Consider the following 23633-nt stretch of genomic DNA (forward strand, 5'->3'; position numbering starts at 1 on the left):
AGAAATAACTAAAATCAGAGCAGAACTGAAGGAAATAGAGACACAAAAAACCCTTCAAAAAATTAATGAATCCAGGAGCTGGTGTTTTGAAAGGATCAACAAAATTGATAGACTGCTAGCAAGACTAATAAAGAAAAAAAGAGAGAAGAATCAAATAGACACAATAAAAAATGATAAAGGGGATATCACCACCAATCCCACAGAAATACAAACTACCATCAGAGAATACTACAAACACCTCTACGCAAATAAACTAGAAAATCTAGAAGAAATGGATAAATTCCTTGACACGTACACTCTCCCAAGACTAAACCGGGAAGAAGTTGAATATCTGAATAGACCAATAACAGGATCTGAAATTGTGGCAATAATCAATAGCTTACCAACCAAAAAGAGTCCAGGACCAGATGGATTCACAGCCGAATTCTACCAGAGGTACAAGGAGTAACTGGTACCATTCCTTCTGAAACTATGCCAATCAATAGAAAAAGAGGGAATCCTCCCTAACTCATTTTATGAGGCCAGCATCATTCTGATACCAAAGCCAGGCAGAGACACAACAAAAAAAGAGAATTTTAGACAAATATCCTTGATGAACATTGATGCAAAAATCCTCAATAAAATACTGGCAAAACGAATCCAGCAGCACATCAAAAAGCTTATCCACCATGATCAAGTGGGCTTCATCCCTGGGATGCAAGGCTGGTTCAATATACACAAATCAATAAATGTAATCCAGCATATAAACAGAGCCAAAGACAAAAACCACATGATTATCTCAATAGATGCACAAAAGGCCTTCGACAAAATTCAACAACTCTTCATGCTAAAAACTCTCAATGAATTAGGTATTGATGGGACGTATTTCAAAATAATAAGAGCTATCTATGACAAATCCACAGCCAATATCATACTGAATGGACAAAAATTGGAAGCATTCCCTTTGAAAACTGGCACAAGACAGGGATGCCCTCTCTCACCACTCCTATTCAACATGGTGTTGGAAGTTCTGGCCAGGGCAATTAGGCAGGAGAAGGAAATAAAATGTATTCAATTAGGAAAAGAGGAAGTCAAATTGTCCCTGTTTGTGGATGACATGATTGTATATCTACAAAACCCCATCGTCTCAGCCCAAAATCTCCTTAAGCTGATAAGCAACTTCAGCAAACTCTCAGGATACAAAATCAATGTACAAAAATCACAAGCATTCTTATACACCAACAACAGACAAACAGAGAGCCAAATCATGAGTGAACTCCCATTCACAATTGCTTCAAAGAGAATAAAATACCTAGGAATCCAACTTACAAGGGATGTGAAGGACCTCTTCAAGGAGAACTAGAAATCACTGCTCAAGGAAATAAAAGAGGATACAAACAAATGGAAGAACATTCCATGCTCATGGGTAGGAAGAATCAATATCGTGAAAATGGCCATACTGCCCAAGGTAATTTACAGATTCAATGCCATCCCCATCAAGCTACCAATGCCTTTCTTCACAGAATTGGAAAAAACTACTTTAAAGTTCATATGGAACCAAAAACGAGCCCGCATCGCCAAGTCAATCCTAAGCCAAAAGAACAAAGCTGGAGGCATCACACTACCTGACTTCAAACTATACTACAAGGCTACAGTAACCAAAACAGCATGGTACTGGTACCAAAACAGAGATATAGATCAATGGAACAGAACAGAGCCCTCAGAAATAACGCAGCATATCTACAACTATCTGATCTTTGACAAACCTGAGAAAAACAAGCAATGGGGAAAGGATTCCCTATTTAATAAATGGGGCTGGGAAAACTGGCTAGCCATATGTAGAAAGCTGAAACTGGATCCCTTCCTTACACCTTATACAAAAATCAATTCAAGATGGATTAAAGACTTAAACGTTAGACCTAAAACCATAAAAACCCTACAAGAAAACCTAGCCATTACCATTCAGGACATAGGCACGGGCAAGGACTTCATGTCTAAAACACCAAAAGCAATGGCAACAAAAGACAAAATTGACAAATGGGATCTAATTAAACTAAAGAGCTTCTGCACAGCAAAAGAAACTACCATCAGAGTGAACAGGCAACCTAAAAAATGGGAGAAAATTTTCGTAACCTACTCATCTGACAAAGGGCTAATATCCAGAATCTACAATGAACTCCAGCAAATTTACAAGAAAAAAACAAACAACCCCATCAAAAAGTGGGTGAAGGACATGAACAGACACTTCTCAAAAGAAGACATTTATGCAGCCAAAAAAACACATGAAAAAATGCTCATTATCACTGGCCATCAGAGAAACGCAAATCAAAACCACAATGAGATACCATCTTACACCAGTTAGAATGGCAATCATTAAAAGGTCAGGAAACAACAGGTGCTGGAGAGGATGCGGAGAAATAGGAACACTTTTACACTGTTGGTGGGACTGTAAACTAGTTCAACCATTGTGGAAGTCAGTGTGGCGATTCCTCAGGGATCTAGAACTAGAAATACCATTTGACCCGGCCATCCCATTACTGGGTATATACCCAAAGGACTATAAATCATGCTGCTATAAAGACACATGCACACATATGTTTATTGCGGCATTATTCACAATAGCAAAGACTTGGAACCAACCCAAATGTCCAACAATGATAGACTGGATTAAGAAAATGTGGCACATATACACCATGGAATACTATGCAGCCATAAAAAATGATGAGTTCATGTCCGCCGTAGGGACATGGATGAAATTGGAAATCATCATTCTCAGTAAACTATCGCAAGAACAAAAAACCAAACACCGCATATTCTCACTCATAGCTGGGAAATGAACAATGAGATCACATGGACACAGGAAGGGGAATATCACACTCTGGGGACTGTTGTGGGGTGGGGGGAGGGGGGAGGGATAGCATTGGGAGATATACCTAATGCTAGATGACGAGTTAGTGGGTGCAGCACACCAGCACGGCACATGTATACATATGTAACTAACCTGCACAATGTGCACATGTACCCTAAAACTTAAAGTATAATAAATATAGATATATATATAAATTGTTTTACTTATCAAGCAAAAAACAAATTGTCTGATTGGATAGATAAAATCTAGCTAAAGAAAATAATGGCTCCAAATGGTTGATGATAAAGCAAAGAAAAAATACTAATAACAACAAAAAGATGGTCTAGCAGTATTAATATATGACAAAACAAACTTTAAGGCAGAAAGTCTCACTAGCAGTAAAGAGGATCAATTCATCAGGAAGAGATAACCTCAAAATATGCAAAGCAAAAATTGGCAGCATTACAATAAGAAATTGAAAATCCCACAATTACAGTAGGAAATTTTTAACATAAATCATAAAACTGATCAAAGACAAGACTCAGCAAGTATATAATAATATGGACAACATAAAATCAATTTTTTTCTTTAGGCTAAAGTGAAGCAGTGGGAGTGGAGAAGGAACAAAAGAATCTGTAACTGTCTGTGATCAGTTAGTTGTAAACACCACTGCACTCAGACCAGCCTGAACAAATTTGATCTAATGGACACATTTAGAATTGATGTAGCTTTATAAAAAGTAAAAGGAAAAAACAGAAAGAAGTTAGGTGGCACCAGTTCAGGATGTTGTGGGTTTATTAATTTATTTATTTTTTTAGGTTTTCTTGGAGTCTGTGATATTTGCATCTTGCAAATTCAAACCACATATGCTCTTTAATAAAAACTTTTCCATGCACACCACCATTAGGAAGAGCATCATTAAATCACTGACTTCTAAAGCCATAAAAGAATGATTTTTCAGTTTCAAGAATTTAGATTTACTAGAGATAGCCTATATTTAAGTGTATCAACCATATCAAACAAAGAAAAATATTTCCAGGCCGGGCGCAGTGGCTCATGCCTGTAATCCCAGCACTTTGGGAGGCCGAGGAGGGCAGATAACCTGAGGTCAGGAGTTTGAGACCTGCCTGGCCAACATGGCGAAACCCCGTTTCTACTAAAAATACAAAAGTTAGCTGGGCATGGTGGTGCATGCCTGTAGTCCCAGCTACTTGGGAGGCTGAGAAAGAATAATCACTTGAACCCGGGAGGTAGGGGTTGCAGTGAGCCAAGACTGCACCACTGCACTCCAGCATGGGCAACACAGTAAGACTCCATCTCAAAAAATAAAATTAAATTAAATTAAAATTAAATTAAATAAATTATGAGTTTAGTTTTAGACATTTGGAGTCTAAGCTGAAAATTCACAACTGAACCAAGTAATGGGCACGAAGGAGTTGGGATGAGCTCACAAAGGGAGAGTGGAGTATAGAGAGAGGAAGAGGAGTGGTAGGCTGCATCTGGAGATACATGTAAGAAATGTTCCAAAATTTTCTTCACTTAGCAGTGTAAGAACTATTCAATATTTACCATTAACAGGAATGGCAGGAAAACATGGTCTAAAGATGAAGACAATAGCATTACTGTAAAACCTTTTGTTGAGACTCAGAAAGAGCTAAAGTGCCTCTTAGAATCATTCAGATACACAAAAGGCCCTTTAAGGGTCTTAAGAATGGTTGCCTCTCACATTCTTATGGTGACAGCTACGAGGGAGGCTGAGGCGGGAAGATCACGTCAGCCTAAGAGTTCGAGGCTGCAGTGAGCTATGATCACATCACTGCAACCCAGCCTGGATGACAGAGTGAGACACCAGTCTTTAAAAATAAATAAAATAAAATCATAAGAGCATTGTCCATACAGGTTCAAAGGGAGCCCAAGGTGAGAGGGTGGTTTATCTCAAAGAGATCTGTGGTTGTGACTTTTGTCTAACACAGTGAATCCCAATAAAGATTCATAGAAAACAAACAGCTTTACAGGATTGTTCTGGTAAAAGTACTACCACTTGGAATAAAAGAGAGAAGTAATACAAAATGAAAAAGGTCTTTAGAATCCCTACCTTTTACAGGAAGGACACAGCTTGAGGAGGCTCCTCAATTGCAGCTTCCTTTTCTTATGGAAAAGTAAATCAGAAGCCAAAACCAAGAGCCCAGAGAGCAGAGTCAACAACAGTGGTGAATAATTCCCAGGCAGTCAGGCTGAGCCCTTATCAAGTACTAGCAACATGTGCATGGCTGGATTTTAGAATTGCTAGTGACTTCCTGTGTTCCCCTTTTGGAACACGAATGTTGAGAGTATTTATAAAGTATGGGGTGGGTGGTAGGGGATCAGTTTGTCTCTTTAGTTCACAGCACTTCCCATCTAGAGGAATGGTAGGTACTCAAGGAGCTCTACTGAAGGAGCCATACCCAGGGAGCCTTGCCTCAACCACACCTGGACCTGATTCAAATAATGAGATTCTGGACTTTAACCTAATCCTATAAAGGGATAAGACTTGGGGATGTACAGGTCTTGTCAGTTGGAGGGATGTAAACTGCTGTGACCAGAGGGCAGACTGTATTTTCCAAGATGGCCACACGAGATCTCTCATCCCACATGTTCTTCTTACAGGGTAACACTGGCATTCCTATCAACAGGCAGGCCCCTCAACCTAGGCAGGTCTGTGACTGTAGGGGAAATGACACTATATGATTTCTGAGGCAATGCCATAACAGGCAACATAGCTTCCACCTCATATCGTGGGACACTCTTGGAAACCAGCCTGCAGTCTGCGTCAAAGCTCAGGCTACATGAAGATGCCACATATTGGTGTTTCACTTGAGAGGCAGCATCAGCCAGCCTTAGAGGTATCTCCAGACACTATCTGAATGCAGCTACACAAGAAATCTCAAGTGAGAATTTCCAAGATGAGTCTAGTCAACTCCCAAAACATTACAAAAAACAAATAATTGGTTGTTACTGTTTTAAGCCAATAAGTTTTGGGGTGATTTGTTATACAGCAATAGATACCAGAACATGAGAGTAAAGGTAAGGGAAATCAACCATCAGCTAGATAAACCATATGGTATGGAATTTATTTTCAGCTAATCTTTTGATTGGTTTAGCATAAAAAACTGCTGAACCGCTTTTGTCTTTTTTTTTTTTTTTTGGCTTAGTCATATCTTCATTAGCTTTTCAGTGAAGGTTCCTTTTAGTGAAAGTTCTACTGCATGTAGTTAAATGAAGGATATTTTCCATATCTCAGCATGAAGAGAGGAGAGAGATTAGTATCTCCATTGATGGTAGACAGATATGACAGTGACAGCAGGAACCATCACCCCAGAACCAATGAAAGACACAGACCAGAGGGGGAGTGTAGAAATTCATAAGGAATAAATAGGGTGTGTAAACAATCATTCCTCCCCAGGTGAATCATTCCAGCACAAAAGTTTCTAAGTTGAATAATTAACATACTAAATTTCTGAACATGGACTTCTATTCAGAATGACTTTCAATATAAAGTTGAAAATGCATGATACGAAAAATATGTTGGCCTGGATCATAAAATCCTATCCTGCAACTTCTCTGAAAATCCATGTATTTATGAAAAAAATTATTATTGGTTAATTGTATTGAAAGTAAGTTGAGTTTTCTTTGTTTTGTGTGAGAACATTGTTGTTTGCATATTAGCCCCTAAGATTAAACATGTAAGGAAAGAGTACAATTACAGTTTAATTGGTGGAAACACACTGAACTACAGATACCCTCTGCTTCTTTCTATACGGGAAATACATTACAGGGTCATATCCACTTCTCTTAATTGTTCACAACTGCTTCCAAGCAATCTGAAGGAACTGTTGACTTTTTGAAAATAACCATAGTAATCATGTACTATGATCCTATATTGCAGAGGGAATCCTAACAAAGCACCATGAATGCAGAGTTTCAAAATGCAAAAAAGCCTGAAATAACTATTAATTTAGGCAAAGAAAGAAGAGGCCCAAAAGAAAGCACTGTCACCAACTCATACTGTAATAGCAAATAAACAAATAGTCTGCTTTTTAGGAAGAAAAAAAAAAACACTTCTAGAAGCAAATTACATAAAATTTAGTTCCATGACTGAAATATTCTATTTTTATTTTGTAGCAGAGCTTGTTGAAACCTAAATGAAAGCTTACCCAGAAATCTCATATATTTCTAAAACAGACAAAGGAGAGCCATACATACTGAAGCAAAGTGCAGGTCTGGAGAACAATGCACTCAGCCTTCTTTATGCTTTCCCCTACATCACCCTGAGAATCCAGACAGACCTCTACAGAGCCAAACTGAAAATTTCCATGTATCAAGTTTCAGTACAACAAAATTTCCCTTATAATTGAGGTAGCTTCATCTTTATGATACATAAATATGAATCTCACTGAGAAATTAAATAGCTAAACAACTTTTTTTCTAAACAACTTTCAATGCAAAAAATGAAAGAGCAGAAATAAGTCTAGAGAAAGCCTAAAGCATCAACAGTCCATTTGTCCAGTTACACATCCCACTATTTAACCTCCAGTATTTCCAACTGCTGACTCTACTTTCCTAACATTGTATCTTCCCCTTTCTTTTATCCCTTCTGAACTTGTGCCTTTACTTTAGTCCGTATGTCAGACAGCCCCAGGTCACACACGTTGAAGTATCCAGGGGATAAGGCGGGAGTTCCACATTAGGGAGGAAAGGAGAGGTGTGTACCTTATTTATTGGCTTTCAATGTTCTTCAAGGCACTGCATTTTACGTATGTCTGGTTAGATGATTTACAGATTATATTACTTATCGAATTAACCTTCATCAAATGGGTAACAGTTTAAAGGATTCCAACAAGAAACCTAAGGACTGAAGGTAATAATGATAAGGCAATCACATGCAATCAACAAGAAAAGAGCTGATGCCACTATTTCTAGTTTGAGTTTTTACCAGTCACAATAGAATGTAAAGAAAAATGATCTTAGAAGATCTTTAAAAAATTAGCCCCTGGTCAGGCATGGTGGCTCACACCTATAATGCTAACACTTGAAGAAGCTGAGGTGGGAAGATCACTTGAGCCCAGGAGTTCAAGACCAGCCTGGAGGACATAGTGAGATCTTATCTACCAAAAATTTAAAATATTAGCCACACACGGTGGAGTGCGCCTGTAGTCCTTCCTACTCAGGAGGCCGAGGCAGGAGAATCACCTGAACCCATGAGTTCCAGGCTGCAGTGAGCTATGATCATACAACTGCACCGTAGCCTGGATGACAAAGTGAGACCCCCTCTATTTAAAAAAAAAAAAAAAAAAAGCTCTCCAAAATATGAACATAATTAAGATATACAAATTAAAGGATATGGCCAGGTGCTGTGGCTCATGCCTCTAATCCTAACACTTTGAAAGACTGAGGAGGGTGGATAGCTTGAGCCCAGGAGTTCGAGACCAGCCTGATCAACATGGCAAGACCTGGTCTCTACAAAAAACACAAAAGTTAGCTGGGCGTGGTAGGGTATGCCTGTAGTCCCAGCTACTTGGGAGGCTGAGGTGGGAGAATCACCTGAGCCAGGAAGTGGAGGTCGCAGTGAGCCATGATGATGCCACTGCACTGCAGACTGAGCAACAGAGTGAGACTCCAAGAAAAGAAAAAATAAAAATTTAAAGGATGTGATACTAATCAGGATAGATCTGTCCCTCTGGCCATTTCTCCAACTATACTGGCATTTTAGGCTGTAGAGATTAGCATTAACTCAGAGCCAGTATGTAGTAATTCCCTAAAAGGTCTAAGTACAGTTATGCACTGCACAATGACATTTTGGTCAACAATGGACCACATATATGATGGTGGTCCCATAAGATTATAATGTAAGACTGGGCGCAGTGGCTCACACCTGTAATCCCAGCACTTTGGGAGGCCGAGGTGGGCAGATCACCTCAGGTCAGTAATTCAAGACCAGCCTGGCTAACATGGTGAAACCCCGTCTATACAAAAATACAAAAATTAGCCAGGCATGATGGTGGGTGCCTGTAATCCCAGCTACTTGGGAGGCTGAGGTGGGAGAATCACTTCAACCTGGGAGGCAGAGGTTGCAGTGAGCCGAGATCACGCCACTGTGCTCCAGCCTGGGCAACAGAGTGAGACTCTGTCTCAAAAAAAAAAGATTATAATGTAAGATTATCAGCAAGAGTGGAAAAAAAAATTATACTAGAGCTGAAAAATTCCTATCACTTAGTAACTTCCTACTAGCACAACTCATTACTCATGTGGTTGTGGTGATGCTGGCATAAATAAACCTACTGCAGTGCCAGTCCTCTAAAAGTATAGCACATACAGTTAAGTACAGCACATTATACTTAATAATGATAATAAACAACTATGTTACTGGTTCTTTTCTGTATTTACTATATTTACTCTACTATACTTTTTATTATTATTTTAGGGTATACTCCTTCTACTTATAAAAAAAGTTAACTAAAAAGAGCCTCAGGTAGGTTCTTTGAGAGGTATTTCAGAAGAAGGCATTGTTATCATAGGAGACAGCTCCATGTGTGTTACTATCTCTGAGGACCTTCCAGTGGGACAAGACATGGCGGTGGAAGACAGTGAGTGACACTGATGATCCTGACCCTGTGTAGGCCTAGGGTAATGTGTATGTTTCGTGTATTAGTTTTTAACAAAAAAGCTTAAAAAGTAAAAAATAAATAAAAATTGTTATAAAAAGAAAAAAGCTACAGAGTAAGGATATCAAGAAAGAAAATATTTTTATACAGTTGTACAATGTGTGTGTTTTCTAGAAAGCATAGATCTGAAAGGGGTGGTCCTTCTTTATTTTATTTTTAAATATAAAAAATCGTTCTTAGAGATGGGGTCTCACTCTGTTGCCCAATCTGGAATGCAGTTATGCAATCATAGCTCACTTTAACCTTGAACTCATGGGGGGCTCAAGCAATCCTCCTGCCTCAGCCTCCCAAGTAGCTGAGACTACAGACACACAACACCATGCCCAGCTAATTTTATTTTTTTGCAGAGATGGTGTCTCACTATGTTGCCTAGACTACTCTCGAACTCCTGGCTTCAAGCAATTCCCCTGCCTTGGCCTCCCAAAGTGCCGGGATTACAGGTGCCGGCCACCATGCCTGGCCATTGTTTATGTTCTAAGCTAAGTGTTACTGGAAAAGAGTCAAAAAGTATTAAAAAATCAAAAGTTCATAAAATTAAAAAGTTATAACAACCTAAGGTTAATTTGTTATTGAAGAAAGAAAACATTTTTTAATTGAGTGGAGCCTAAGTGTACAGTGCTTATAGTCTATAGTAGTGTCATATCTAGGGCCTTCACATTCACTCACCACTCACCCACTGACTCACCACTCACCCACTGACTCACCCAGAGCACTTCCACTCCTGCAGGCTACATTGTGGTAAGTGTTCTATACAAGTATACCTTTTTTTAATCTTTTATACCGTATTTTTAAGCATGCCTTTTCTATGTTTACGTATGTTTAGGTACACAAATAATTACCATTGTGTTACAACTGCCTGTAGTATGTACAGTAGCATGCCATACAGGTTTGTAATCCAGGAGCAACAGGCCATTTACCATATAGCCTAGGTGTCTAGTGGGCTATTCCATCTAGATTTGTGTAAATCCACTCTATAATGCTCACACAAGAACATGTATCCCCATCATTAAGAGATGTATGACTAGCTGGGTGTGGTAGCTCACATCTGTAATCCCAGCACTTTAGGAGGCTGAGGCGAGAGGACAGCTTGAGAATAGGGGTTCAAGACCAGCCTGGCCAACACAGTAAACCCTATCCCTGTTTTTTTTTTAAAGAAAAAGAATTATATATATTAAAAAAGAGAGAGAGATGTATGAGTGTATTTCCCTTTCTCTAGAATATAGGCAGCATGGGTAAATGGATGAAAGTCCATGAAAGAAGGCTGATCGATACATTCTATACTATTTTACACTCCAATAGCATACAAAACTACTGACATTTTTTATCAATAAGGTTTAAATAAAATCTGTGTAAAGTCACCATCTTTAATAATAAACATAATTTTGATTATTTTACTTATTTGTCTTATTTCAACAATTTGGCTGGAGAAAATATATAGCTACATGCTGTCAAAAATAATACGTTAACTACATATATTTAAACAGTAATAAAGTAGCTTAATGTTAGCAAAAAAATCAGACAATTTAAACTTATAGTTCCAGTTACCTTATTGTTAACAGAAAGTGTATATGTTGATTCTAAGAAGGTTTAACATGCCCTGTTAACAGGGATTGGCGCATCAAAATGTTTAATAATTCCAGAGGTTTCTGATATACGGTTAAGTATTTACTGAGTACCATCTATGTGGAAAACACTGTCCTGAGTTAGAATCAACCTTTTCTTACTATTGGAAAACACCCTTAAGGACATTGTATCACTTCTCACTACTGGCAGCTGGTTGGCCTACTGAGGTGCTAAAAGTTATTTAGAGGCACAAGAATATATTTCTCAAAATAGATAAAATTAATCCTAGGCCAGATGTGGTGGCTCACACCTGTAATCCCAGCAATTTGGGAAGCTGAAGAAGGTGCATTGCTTGAGTCCAGGAGATCAAGACCAGCCTGGGCAACATGAAGAAACCCTGTCCCTACAAAAAGTACAAAAAATAGGCTGTGTGTGGTGGCACATGCCTGTAGTCCCAAGTACTCCAGAGGCTGAGGTGGGAGGATCACCTGAGCCCAGGAGGTGGAAGTTGCAGTGAGCTGAGATCACAGCACTGCACTCCAGCTTGGGCATCCGAGTGAAACCCTGTTTCAAAACAAACAAAAACCCAACTAGTTAGAATGTATCCTAGAGTATAGGGTACACTCTACCTTTACGCCTTTTATATAACTGCTTTGTAAGAAGGAATTAGAACTGATCATCTGGCTTTATCCCATATACTTACTATACATACTTGTTATTTAAGTTAAAGTTATTATGATAGCCCTTATTCAGACCCTTCTATTGATTTCTCCCTAATTTCATTTCTTTTACTGGTGTTTAACATCACTGACTTATTAGGTCATTTAGTCCATCTGGTGGTTTTAGCATTTCTTAAAACGAGACTTAATAGCAAGGAATTTTAATTAAATATCAGAACAATAAATCATTAGGTAGAATTAGTCAGGTATAAAACAAGAAGTAAATTTTAAATAAAAGAACAGATTATAAATAAAAACTCCATAAACAAGTTAAAATATTTGTTGTCTTCAAGAAGTAATCTTCCTATTATATTTAATTGCTTAATTTGGATGTGATTTGAGAATTTAGGATGGGATACATTTAACTCTGTCATCCAAAACTGAATTATACTGGCCAAGGGAACACTAACGCCTAAGTCCACTCTAGGGGCGATGGGAATAACTGCAGCATTTCTCCGCTGATATAAATATCAGCGGAGGTTACCTTAAAAGGTAAATATAAGGTCTTTATTTCCAATTCTTGAATGACAAATGCTGGGAAACACAGATAAGAGTTTTAGATATGTAAAATGAAATCCAGTTATTCTAAAAATTAAGTCATAGTGATGTATTATCTTCAGTAACATACAGACCCAGGTTTAAAAAAATCAGCTGGTTACTGAAAAATTCAGTACGACTGATACGTGAATGCCACGTATTTTATCAGCTACTTTAATAAAAATTTTGTTACATATTACATTTAAAATTTGATATACACATTAACTGTGCTTGTCAAACTGCAATGTAGATACCATAAAAGCTCTTAATAACTGTCTATATTTTACACATATGACCTTATATATGTCTATAATATCTTATAACAAGAACTGTCTGCTTATATTCCCTGAGTCTAACTCTTCCATTAGATCCTATCTTTCCTTCTACTAGCCCTATTTTACATAGTTGATCTAGAGAGTAATCTATAAGTAATAATCTATCGTTGATAAAGTAATCAAGGATAACAATGTAACCCGAAGAGACATTTGGGTGAATTACTGGAGGCTCCATCATCTGCTCCAGACATAAATGCCTTTTTAATCTCCTTAATCTCTCTCTCTTCCAGTCTTTCTCCTTCCTCCTGATTTTCTTATTCTTTAACCTTTCATAGCTTGCTCATCTCTCTTCTATACCTCTTTTAAAACCTCTACATTAACTATTCATCTAATGTCATAATGTAGTATAATTAGTATTCAGCCTTAAAAGAAGTTGCCTTCTATCACAAAGACTATAAAACACTCATTAAATAATCACTTACTGACCATCTACTATGTGTCATTACCTGTGCAAGGCTCCAGATACAGAAAAGTAAGACAGTTTCTGCCCTGGAGGCATTCAAAGTATTAAGGAACTGATTATAAAATAAATTATAAAAAATAAAATTATTTTTTACAAAATGGTGGCATGAAGGATGAAGCAACTAAGTCTTTTCATTTTTAAACAATAAATTGTATTATTTTTTCTTACTCAACAAAGCAACTGATATACTTGGTGATGAAAGGACAAGGTGTTGAAAGTCTGAGAAGGTAACTAAGTGATATCTGAGGAACTGTGAAACCCTAACTGAAGAGTGGGAGGTGAAGCCTAATTATCTAAGGGTGAAAAGGCCAAGCCTCAAAGAAAGTAGGTCAGACACAAACATGAATAAACCCCTCCACTCTAGATAACGATGGCTGAATATTTTGCACACTGCAATGAGTTCAGAGTCTAAAAAGTCACTTCTGAACTTCAAAGGATGAAGTTTTTAAGGTCTTTATTTTCTACACATTAGCATGCCTGTGACAGAATCTTTAGTTTCAACAACTAGTTTAAAGAAGTAGCCTAAAGTGTGTTATCTTTGTGTAAAGTAAAGGATGACCTATTCTAAATAACCTTTTCCAAAATCTTAAGAGGTCAACTATCAATATATACAGTAAGTCAAAGAGGCTAAGTTAATAAAATTTTATCTCAAAAGCAAAAATCAGTATCTTTGAAGCATATTAGTGGATCTGAAAAGCTACTGTGATTTTAAGGTTTCTTTTCCCAGAAATAATGCATAAATATACCATATATGGTCTGTTCTTACATTAAAATGGGGTAGGAGATTAAAAGGAAAATTAATTTTTAGAGATTTAATAAGAAAACAAAATATATGCAAATCACACCAAAAAAACCCCAAACTTCATGACTGCAATTATTTTAGAAAAATAGCTGTCTAAAGTATTCCAAACTAAAGCCACAAGAATGTGACAGAGGCTATTAAAACTTAGAAGATTAAACAACTCAATAAAAATTAATCATCTTCCTTTCCTAAATTGAAACTGAGGTTTTATTTTCCAAAATCCTGTTCTATGATCAAGTACAAATGCCCATGCAGCATATGATCATGTCCAAACACAACGGTTAGCAGTCATTTATTGCTAAATTTAAATATGACCAAACAAAATGACAGCTAGAAAAAAAACTAAGCTATATACACTTGAGATATCTTTTAATATAAAAGCATGTCCTCAAAATGCACCTATTTATAAGGAATAGAAATTCCCTCTGCCTCTTTCCCACCCCAAATATGAGTCAAAATAATAAACCAAGAAAACACTCATTATCTCAAACATTTCAAATAAAGCTACTTCAGTTCATGAAACTCACATATGCAAAGTTTTACATGTTAAACCAAACATATTTGGGCATGATCTAGTATATTTTTGGATTTAAAATATTACATTTTTTTGTTTTTTAAAACATAATTTCCACCTTATTTTATAAAGGTGAAATACAAACATAAAACCTAAGCAAGTTAAAGTTTCTCACCTTCACCCTCCTTCTTAGCTTCTAAATCAGGCAGCTAGCTCATCATCTATTTCACAGACACAGAAACATATCTAAAACACTTGTACTGTTGCTTTGAATATTAGCTTTCAAGTTGAAGCTGCACGCATTTACAGTGTGCCTCAGAGTTGGATTACATGACCTGTTTAGTTAACTCTGCAAAGATGACAGTTTAAGCAAAAATACATGTAGACAACGTTTTTGATCAATATAGAAAGTAGAACTTTCCCTATTTTTAGAAATTTGCAATTCAACTCTCCAATTAATTTTGTTCCAAATGAAACTTTATCATCTTTATATACTAAGCAAAAGGTTTCTGTGGTCTTAAGAGTTACTTGATCAATCTAGACATAAGTTTACAAAAGTATAAATTAAGACTATGTAGTAACTGACCAAACATAAATCTTAAAACACTTTCGTCTATCTGAAAAAAAAAATTATCAACATTGTCCTTGGCTATCTAGTGGTTAGATGAGAAAACTATTAACAAAAGTGCTCAAATTAATCCTGTATACATATAAAAGAAAAGATGAGGAGAGAAGCAATTTCTAAATGAATAGCAAATAAGCTAATTAAAGTTCTTCTCCTACCTAAAAAGAAAGTGTTCAGAAAATATAGGAATTTGCAAGATCCTCATCCTTTTTCTAACTTTGCAAAATTAGGTATTTTGCTGCCAAACGTATAACCGTACCGACAACTGCTCCACTAATGTTTTCAATCTTAACCACAATCATGTTTAGAGCTTTCTTAAAACTGAAATACACATTTTAAACATTTCAAACTTCACATATCAACTTTAAGGAAAAAGCAAGATTAGCGCATGTAAACATAGTTAGAAAGTATTTTCACATACATCATTTCATACACTCTTCTAAAGAAGGTACCAGGATTCTCATTTAACAAGGAAAGAAACTGTGACTTAGAGGGTAAATGACATGCCCAAAGTCAGCTACAAGGGGATAAATCTAGAACTAGAACCCAAAGCTGTTAGTCTATCAAATATGTTTTCATTCACTTCTTTAACTGAAAGGCCAAGCTAAAGATCACCTGATTATCGAGCCCCAATATAACACTATATATGATCTACTATTTTTAAGATAAAAGGGAATAGAGCTAACATATAATCACTGAGCATGCATCTCAAAACCAAATGAAACTAGGTCATTTTAGTAAGCATCAAAAATGCTAATTTGCAGTCACTACAAATTGCATGCAATTTCAATATTTAATTTTAAATTTAAATTAAATTGTAAAATTTTAAATCAATATTTAGCAAAAAAATTTTTAAACTGAGCTTCTTTTGATTTAACATGATTTTGTTTCTTGAAAGATTTTAAGCACTACATGTACACTTGAAAAAAATATTATTAACTTTTATTAAATTTTAATTTAAATGCCTATTATCTGCAGGGTTTAAAAAAAAAAAACTTCACAATTTTGTAGTTTCCTGTTGATAAGTGAATGGTGAGTTAAGCAAACCAGTTTATTCACAATGCTCCCTACTGGTAGCTCAAGAGAAAAGCATTCTCTAATGTAACATTACAAAAAATTGCATTAGTTTTATTAAATGTGATCTCTCACCACCTGCATACAAATCCCCTGGAAAGCTTAAAAATACAACTTCCTTGCTCTACACAAATACCTACAGATATTTTTATTTAAGTTAGTCTGGGATAAAACCTTAAACTTTACATTTGTAACAAATTCCCCAACAAACAAGTTAAGAATTGCTGATGGTTAGTAATACCAACACCTTGCTCTCAAAGCACAACAGTAACCCCATGAAATGCTCTGGGAAGGTATTATTACGGCTGTTTTATGAACACTGAGGCTCAAGATAGCTTTAAAAATTTTCCCCAAGCCAGGCAAGGTGGCTCATGCCTGTAATCCCAGAATTTTGGGAGGCCAAGAAAGGAGGATCACTTGAGCCCAGGAGTTCAAGACCAGCCTGAGCAATATGGCAAACCCCATCTCTACAAAAAATACAAAAATTAGCTGACTGTGGTGGCATGTACCTGTAGTCCCAGCTACTCAGGAGACTGAGGTGGGAAGACTGCCTGAGTTCAGGAATTCGATGCTACAGTGAGCCGTGATCGCTCCACTGTACTCCAGCCTGGGAAACACAGTAATACTCTGTTTAAAAAAAAAAAAAAAATCACCCCAGGTCACATGCTAAAAGGTAGCAGAGCTACCAATCTTTTCTTATCCCTAGTGCTAGGTGTCCTTAAGATGAAAGAGTAACAAATTGTATTAGCCTTAAAATTCAAGTAATTATTTCTTTTAGATACTGCTTATGTAAGCAATACATGCTAAATCTTCTTAACCCTGGTTCCACCCACATCAGTTGGGGAGTCTGTAGAAATGTCTGACCAGGTCCCATTCTCAGATTCAGATTTAATAGGATTAAGGTAGGGCCCAACCACTGTTACTTTATTATTATTATTATTATTTTATTATACTTTAAGTTCTGGGGTACATGTGCAGAATGGGCAGGTTTGTTACATAGGTATACACGTTCCATTGTGGTTTCCTGCACCCATTAACCCATCATCTACATTAGGTATTTCTCCTAATGCTATCCCTCCCCTGGACCCCACCCTGACAGGCCCCAGTGTGTGATGTTCCCCTCCCTGTGTCCATGTATTCTCACTATTAAATTCCCACTTATGAGTGAGAACATGCAGTGTTTGGTTTTCTGTTCTTGTGTTAGTTTGCTGAGAATGATGGTTTCCAGAGTCATCCATCTCCCTGCAAAGGACATGAACTCATTCTTTTTTATGGCTGTATAGTATTCCATGGTGTATATGTGCCACACTTTCTTTATCCAGTCTATCATTGATAGGCATTTGGGTTGGTTTCAAGTCTTTGCTATTGTGAACACCGCTGCAATAAACATACATGTGCATGTGTTTTTATAGTGGAATGACATATAATCCTTTGGATATATACCCAGGAACGGGATTGCTGGGTCAAATGGTATTTCTAGATCTAGATCCTTGAGGAATCATCACACTGTCTTCCATGACGGTGGAAATAATTGCCACCAACAGTGAAAAAGCATTCCTATTTCTCCACATCCTCTCCAGCATCTGTTGTTTCTTGACTTTTTATGATCGCCATTCTAACAGGCGTGAGATAGTATCTCATTGTGCTTTTGATTTGCATTTCTCTAATGACTAGTGATGATGAGCTTTTTTCATGTTTGTTGGCTGCATAAATGTCTTCTTTTGAGAAGTGTCTGTTCATATCATTTGCCCACTTTTTGATGGGGTTGTTTTTTTCTTGTAAATCTATTTAAGTTCTTTGTATATTCTGGATATTAGCCCTTTGTCAGATGGATAGATTGCAAAAATTTTCTCCCATTCTGTAGGTTGCCTGTTCACTCTGATGATAGTTTCTTTTGCTGTGCAGAAGCTCTTTAATCAGAACCCATTTGTCTATTTTGGCTTTTGTTGACATTGCTTTGGGTGTTTTAATCATGAAGTCTTTGCCCATGCCTATGTCCTGAATGGCATTGCCTAGGTTTTCTTCTAAAGTTTTTATGGTTTTAGGTCTTATGTTTAAGTCTTTAATCCCTCTTGAGTTAATTTTTGTGTAAGGTGTAAGGAAGGAATCCAGTTTCAGCTTTCTGCATATGGCTAGCCAGTTTTCCCAACACCGTTTATTAAATAGGGAATCCTTTCCCCATTGCTTGTTTTTGTCAGGTTTGTCAAAGATCAAATGGTTGTAGATGTGTGGCATTACTTCTGAGGCCTCTGTTCTGTTCCATTGGTCTATGTCTCTGTTTTGGTACCAGTACCATGCTGTTTTTGTTACTGTAGCCTTCTAGTATGGTTTGAAGTCAGGTAGCGTGATGCCTCCAGTTTTGTTAGGATTGCTTAGGATTTTTTATTTTTTATTTTTTGCTTAGGATTGCCTTGGCTATGTGGGCTCTTTTTTGGTTCCATATGAAATTTAAAGTAGTTTTTTCCAATTCTGTGAAGAAAGTCAATGGTAGCTTGATTGGAATAGCAGTGAATCTATAAATTACTTTGGGCACTATAGCCATTTTGATGATATTGATTCTTCCTACTCATGAGCATGAAATGTTTTTCTATTTGTTTGTGTCCTCTCTTATTTCTTTGAGCAGTGGTTTGTAGTTCTCATTGAAGAGGTCGTTCAAATCCCTTGTAAAAGTTGTATTCCTAGGTATTTTATTGTCTTTGTAGCAATCGTGAATGGGAGTTCACTCTTGATTTGGCTGTTTGTTATTATTGTAAAGGAATGCTTGTGATTTTTGCACATTGATTTTGTATCCTGAGACTTTGCTGAAGTTGCTTATCAGCTTAAGGAGATTTTGGGCTGAGATGATGGGGTTTTCTAAATATACAATCATGTCATCTGCAAACGGAGACAATTTGACCTCTTCTCTTCCTATTTGAATACCCTTTATTTCTTTCTCTTGCCTGATTGCCCTGGCCAGAACTTCCAATACTATGCTGAATTGGAGTGGTGAGAGAGGGCATCCTTGTCTTCTGCCAGGAATGCTTCCAGTTTTTGCCCATTCAGTATGATACTGGCTATGGGTTTGTCATAAATAGCTCTTATTATTTTGAGATACATTGTATCAATACCGAGTTTACTGAGAGTTTTTAGCATGAAGGGCTGCTGAATTTTGTCAAGGGCCTTTTCTGCATCTATTGAGATAATCATGTGGTTTTTGTTATTGGTTCTGTTTATGTGATGGATTACATTGATTGATTTGCGTATGTTGAACCAGCCTTGCATCTCAGGGATGAAGCTGACTTGATCATGGTGGATAAGCTTTTTGATGTGCTGCTGGATTTGGTGTGCCATAATTTTATTAGGATTTTCGCATTGATGTTCATCAGGGATATTTGCCTGAAATTTTCTTTTTTGTTGTGTCTCTGCCAGGTTTTGGTATCAGGATGATGCTGGCCTCATAAAATGCGTTAGGGAGGATTCCCTCTTTTTCTACTGTTTGGAATAGTTTCAGAAGGAATGATACCAGCTCCTCTTTGTACCTCTGGTAGAATTCAGCTGTGAATCTGTCTAGTCCTGGACTTTTCTTTTGGTTGGTAGGCTATTAATTGCTGCCTCAATTTCAGAACTTGTTACTGGTCTATTCAGGGATTCGACTTCTTCCGGTTTGGTCTTGGGAGGGTGTATGTGTCCAGAAATTTATCCAATTCTTCTAGATTTTCTAATTTATTTGCATAGAGGTGTTTATAAGTAGTCTCTGATGGTAGTTTGTATTTCTGTGGGATTGGTGGTGATATCCCCTTTATCATTTTTTTATTGCATCTATTTGATTCTTCTCTCTTTTCTTCTTTATTAGTCTAGCTAGTGGCCTGCCATACAAGAGCTCCTGAAGGAAGCACTAAACATGGAAAGGAACAACCGGTACCAGCCACTGCAAAAACATACCAAATTGTACGTAAAGACCATCGACACTATGAAGAAACTGCACCAACTAACGGGCAAAGAAAACCAGCTAACATCATAATGGCAGAATTAAATTCACACATAACAATATTAACCTTAAATGTAAATGGGCTAAATGCCCCAATTAAAAGGCACAGACTGGCTAATTGCATAAAGAATCAAGATCCATTGGTGTGCAGTATTCAGGAGACCCACCTCATGTGCAAAGACACACACAGGCTCAAAATAAAGGGATGGAGGAATATTTACAAAGCAAATAGAAAGAAAAAAAAGCAGGGGTTGCAATCCTAGTCTCTGATAAAACACACTTTAAACAAACAAAGATCAAAAGAGACAAAGGCATTACATAATGCTAAAGGAATTAATGCAACAAGAAGAGCTAACTATCCTAAATACATCTGCACCCAATACAGGAGCACCCAGATTCATAAAGCAAGTTCTTAGAGACCTGCAAAGAGACTTAGACTCCTACACAATAATAGTGGTAGACTTTAACACCCCACTGTCAATATTAGACAGATCAATGAGACAGAAAATTAACAAAGATATCCAGGACTTGAACTCAGCTCTGGACCAGGCAAACCTAATAGACATCTACAGAACTCTCCACCCCAAATCAACAGAATATACATTCTTCTCAGCACCACACTGCCCTTATTTTAAAATTAGGCTGGGTGCAGAGGCTCACACCTGTAATCCCAGCACTTTGGGAGGCTGAGGTGGGTGGATCATGAGGTCAGGAGATCGAGACCATCCTTGCTAACATGGTGAAACCCAGTCTCTACTAAAAATACAAAAAAATTAGCCGGGCATGGTGGCGGGTGCCTGTAGTCCCAGCTACTTGGGAGGCTGAGGCAGGAGAATGGCATGAACCCAGGAGGCAGAGCTTGCAGTGAGCCGAGATTGCGCTACTGAACTCCAGCCTGGGCAACAGAGCAAGACTCCGTCTCAAAAAATAAATAAATAAATAAAATTGACCACATAATTCGAAGTAAAACACTCTTCAGCAAATGCAAAAGAATGTAAATCATAACAAACAGTCTCTCAGACCACAGTGCAATCAAATTAGAACTCAGGATTAAGAAACTCACTCAAAACCGCTCAACTACATGGAAAGTGAACAACCTGCTCCTGAATGACTACTGGGTACATAATGAAATGAAGGCAGAAATAAAGATGTTCTTTTTGAAACCAATGAGAACAAAGACACAACATACCACAATCTCTGGGACACATTTAAAGCAGTGTGTAGAGGGAAATTTATAGCACTAAATGCCCACAAGAGAAAGCAGGAAAGATCTAAAATTGACACCCTAACATCACAATTAAAAGAAGTAGAGAAGCAAGAGCAAACAAATTCAAAAGCTAGCAGAAGAAAAGAAATAAGTAAGATCAGAGCAGAACTGAAGGAGACAGAGACACGAAAATCCCTTCAAAAACTCAATGAATCCAGGAGCTGGTTTTTTGAAAAGATCATTCCTATTTTTTTAAACTCCCAGGTGATTATAGTCTGCCACTAGGGCTGAGAATCACTTGGGCCAGTGATGCTCAGCCTTCAGCATGAACAGAATCACCTAGAGGACACAGACCTATAGGCCTCATACCCACAGTTTCTGATTGAATAAATCTGAGAGGGCCTGAAAATCTGCACTTTTAACAAGTTAGATGTGGTGATGATGCTGGTCTTGTGATTACACTTTGAGAACCACTAGATAAGCATATTGGCTAGAGGTTCTCAACCTTGCTGACACATATGAATTACCTGGGGAAATTTTTTAAATCTTCATCGCCAGGCACACCCCAGACTAATTACATATGAATCTCTAGGGTGGAGGATCCAGGCATCAATATGTTTTAAAGTTCCTAAAATTAAAAAAATTTCCTTACAGCAGAGGTTTATAAAGCCATTAATATGCTAATAATACAAGTGATTTCCCCAGAAGGTGGTATAGTATGCAATATTTCCAGTTTTTTGAACTAGAAACACTTCTGGCACATAATTAACAGCTCTGAATGTCTGAAATACTGGCCTATCAGATAAAATGGAAACTGCTTTGCATGGCCTGAGACACACTCCTCCAACCTCCATCCAGCCTCATCTTTTGCCAACCCTTCCTCCCGCCACTGCACATATATATCTCTATTAAAATACTAATACCTTTTGATTGCAAGATCTGTTTTAATATGATTGAATTATTTCCACAGCTGTTTGGATTCAGAGGTCATATCTTATTTCTCTTTGGTCCCCAGTGCCTAGTACGATACCAAGTATAGCAGGTGCTCAATGAACATCTGCTGAGTTATTACTTTCTGTAGAAAATATACTGTCAAGTATGGCTTTTATGCAATCTAGAGTGAACAGAAGTTTTTACACAGCTAAAATCAGAACTCAATAGTTCACCCTTATGGAGCCACCCTTATTTTAATAAGGCTTTAAATTATAAAGGGACTATTTGCATTTAGAGGTAACATTTAACTTGTGTTAGGATCTGCCATACTTTAAATTCATTAATAACTTAAGGGTGGCAGAAGTTTAGATAACTTTTTATTATAAGAATTATTTAGGCCAACTGCAATTCAAAAAGAGGCAAAAGTGCCTTCTAGATTAACAAGGCAAAAATGCCTTGTATATTAACAATAGTTTGCAAAAACCATTCAAGAGAAATGAAAAAAAAAATTTTTGAAAATTCAAGTTTTTCAAACTTGAACATAGCAAAATCAACTCAGTTTTGTTTCTGTTTTAATTTACAAAGAACAGTATTTTTGTGTTATCAACCTGTATATCTAATTCAGGTCAAACAATCTTGGTACATAACGATAAAACTGCAAAGGTTAGAAGTATCCTCCTTTAGTGCCACAAAAGAAAGCACTTGATTTCATGCTATAAAGTGCCACGGTCTATTCTATAGCTTTCTGGCACTATATTTTCCATATGCATCACAAACATTTTAAATAATCACATATGTATAAATTTCAAAGCATCTTAAGACTATGTTGCTTTTTTTTTTTTTTTTTGCTTTTTTTTTTTAAGATGGAGTTTCACTCTTGTTGCCCAGGCTGGAGTGTAATGATGTGATCTCGGCTCACTGAAACCTCTGCCTCCCAGGTTCAAGTGATTCTCCTCCCTCAGCCTCCCGAGTAGCTGGGATTACAGGTGCCTGCCACAATGCCCGGCTAATTTTTTGTATTTTTTAGTAAAGACAGGGTTTCACCACGTTGGCGAGGCTGGTCTCAAACTACTGACCTCAACTGATCCACCCACCTCAGCCTCCCAAAGTGCTGGGATTACAGGCGTGAGCCACTATGCCCAGCAACTATGTTGCTTTTCAAACTTATTTCAATTTGTAGTTCTGTAAAACTATATTGGAAGAAAAAAATCATGCTAAAATATTAACATATTTGTTTTCAACAGCAATGATAATCACCTTAACATATATTTATTCCATAAGTAATTATGGAGTGCCCATTACATGACAGGCACTGTTCTAGGAGTTATAGTTACACAATAATGAAAAAGTTCATGAAGTTTATAAG

The 23633-nt window shown here is 37.2% G+C and overlaps 1 protein-coding gene across 21 annotated transcripts in view; it reads right to left on the reverse strand.

Moving 5' to 3' along the window:
* SWT1 (SWT1 RNA endoribonuclease homolog) overlaps positions 1 to 23633 on the reverse strand; it is a 135524-nt gene that overhangs the window by 36678 nt on the left and 75213 nt on the right. The window lies entirely within an intron of this gene.

This window comes from Gorilla gorilla, chromosome 1, assembly GCF_029281585.2.
Source record: "Gorilla gorilla gorilla isolate KB3781 chromosome 1, NHGRI_mGorGor1-v2.1_pri, whole genome shotgun sequence".
Taxonomy (NCBI): Eukaryota; Metazoa; Chordata; class Mammalia; order Primates; family Hominidae; genus Gorilla; species Gorilla gorilla.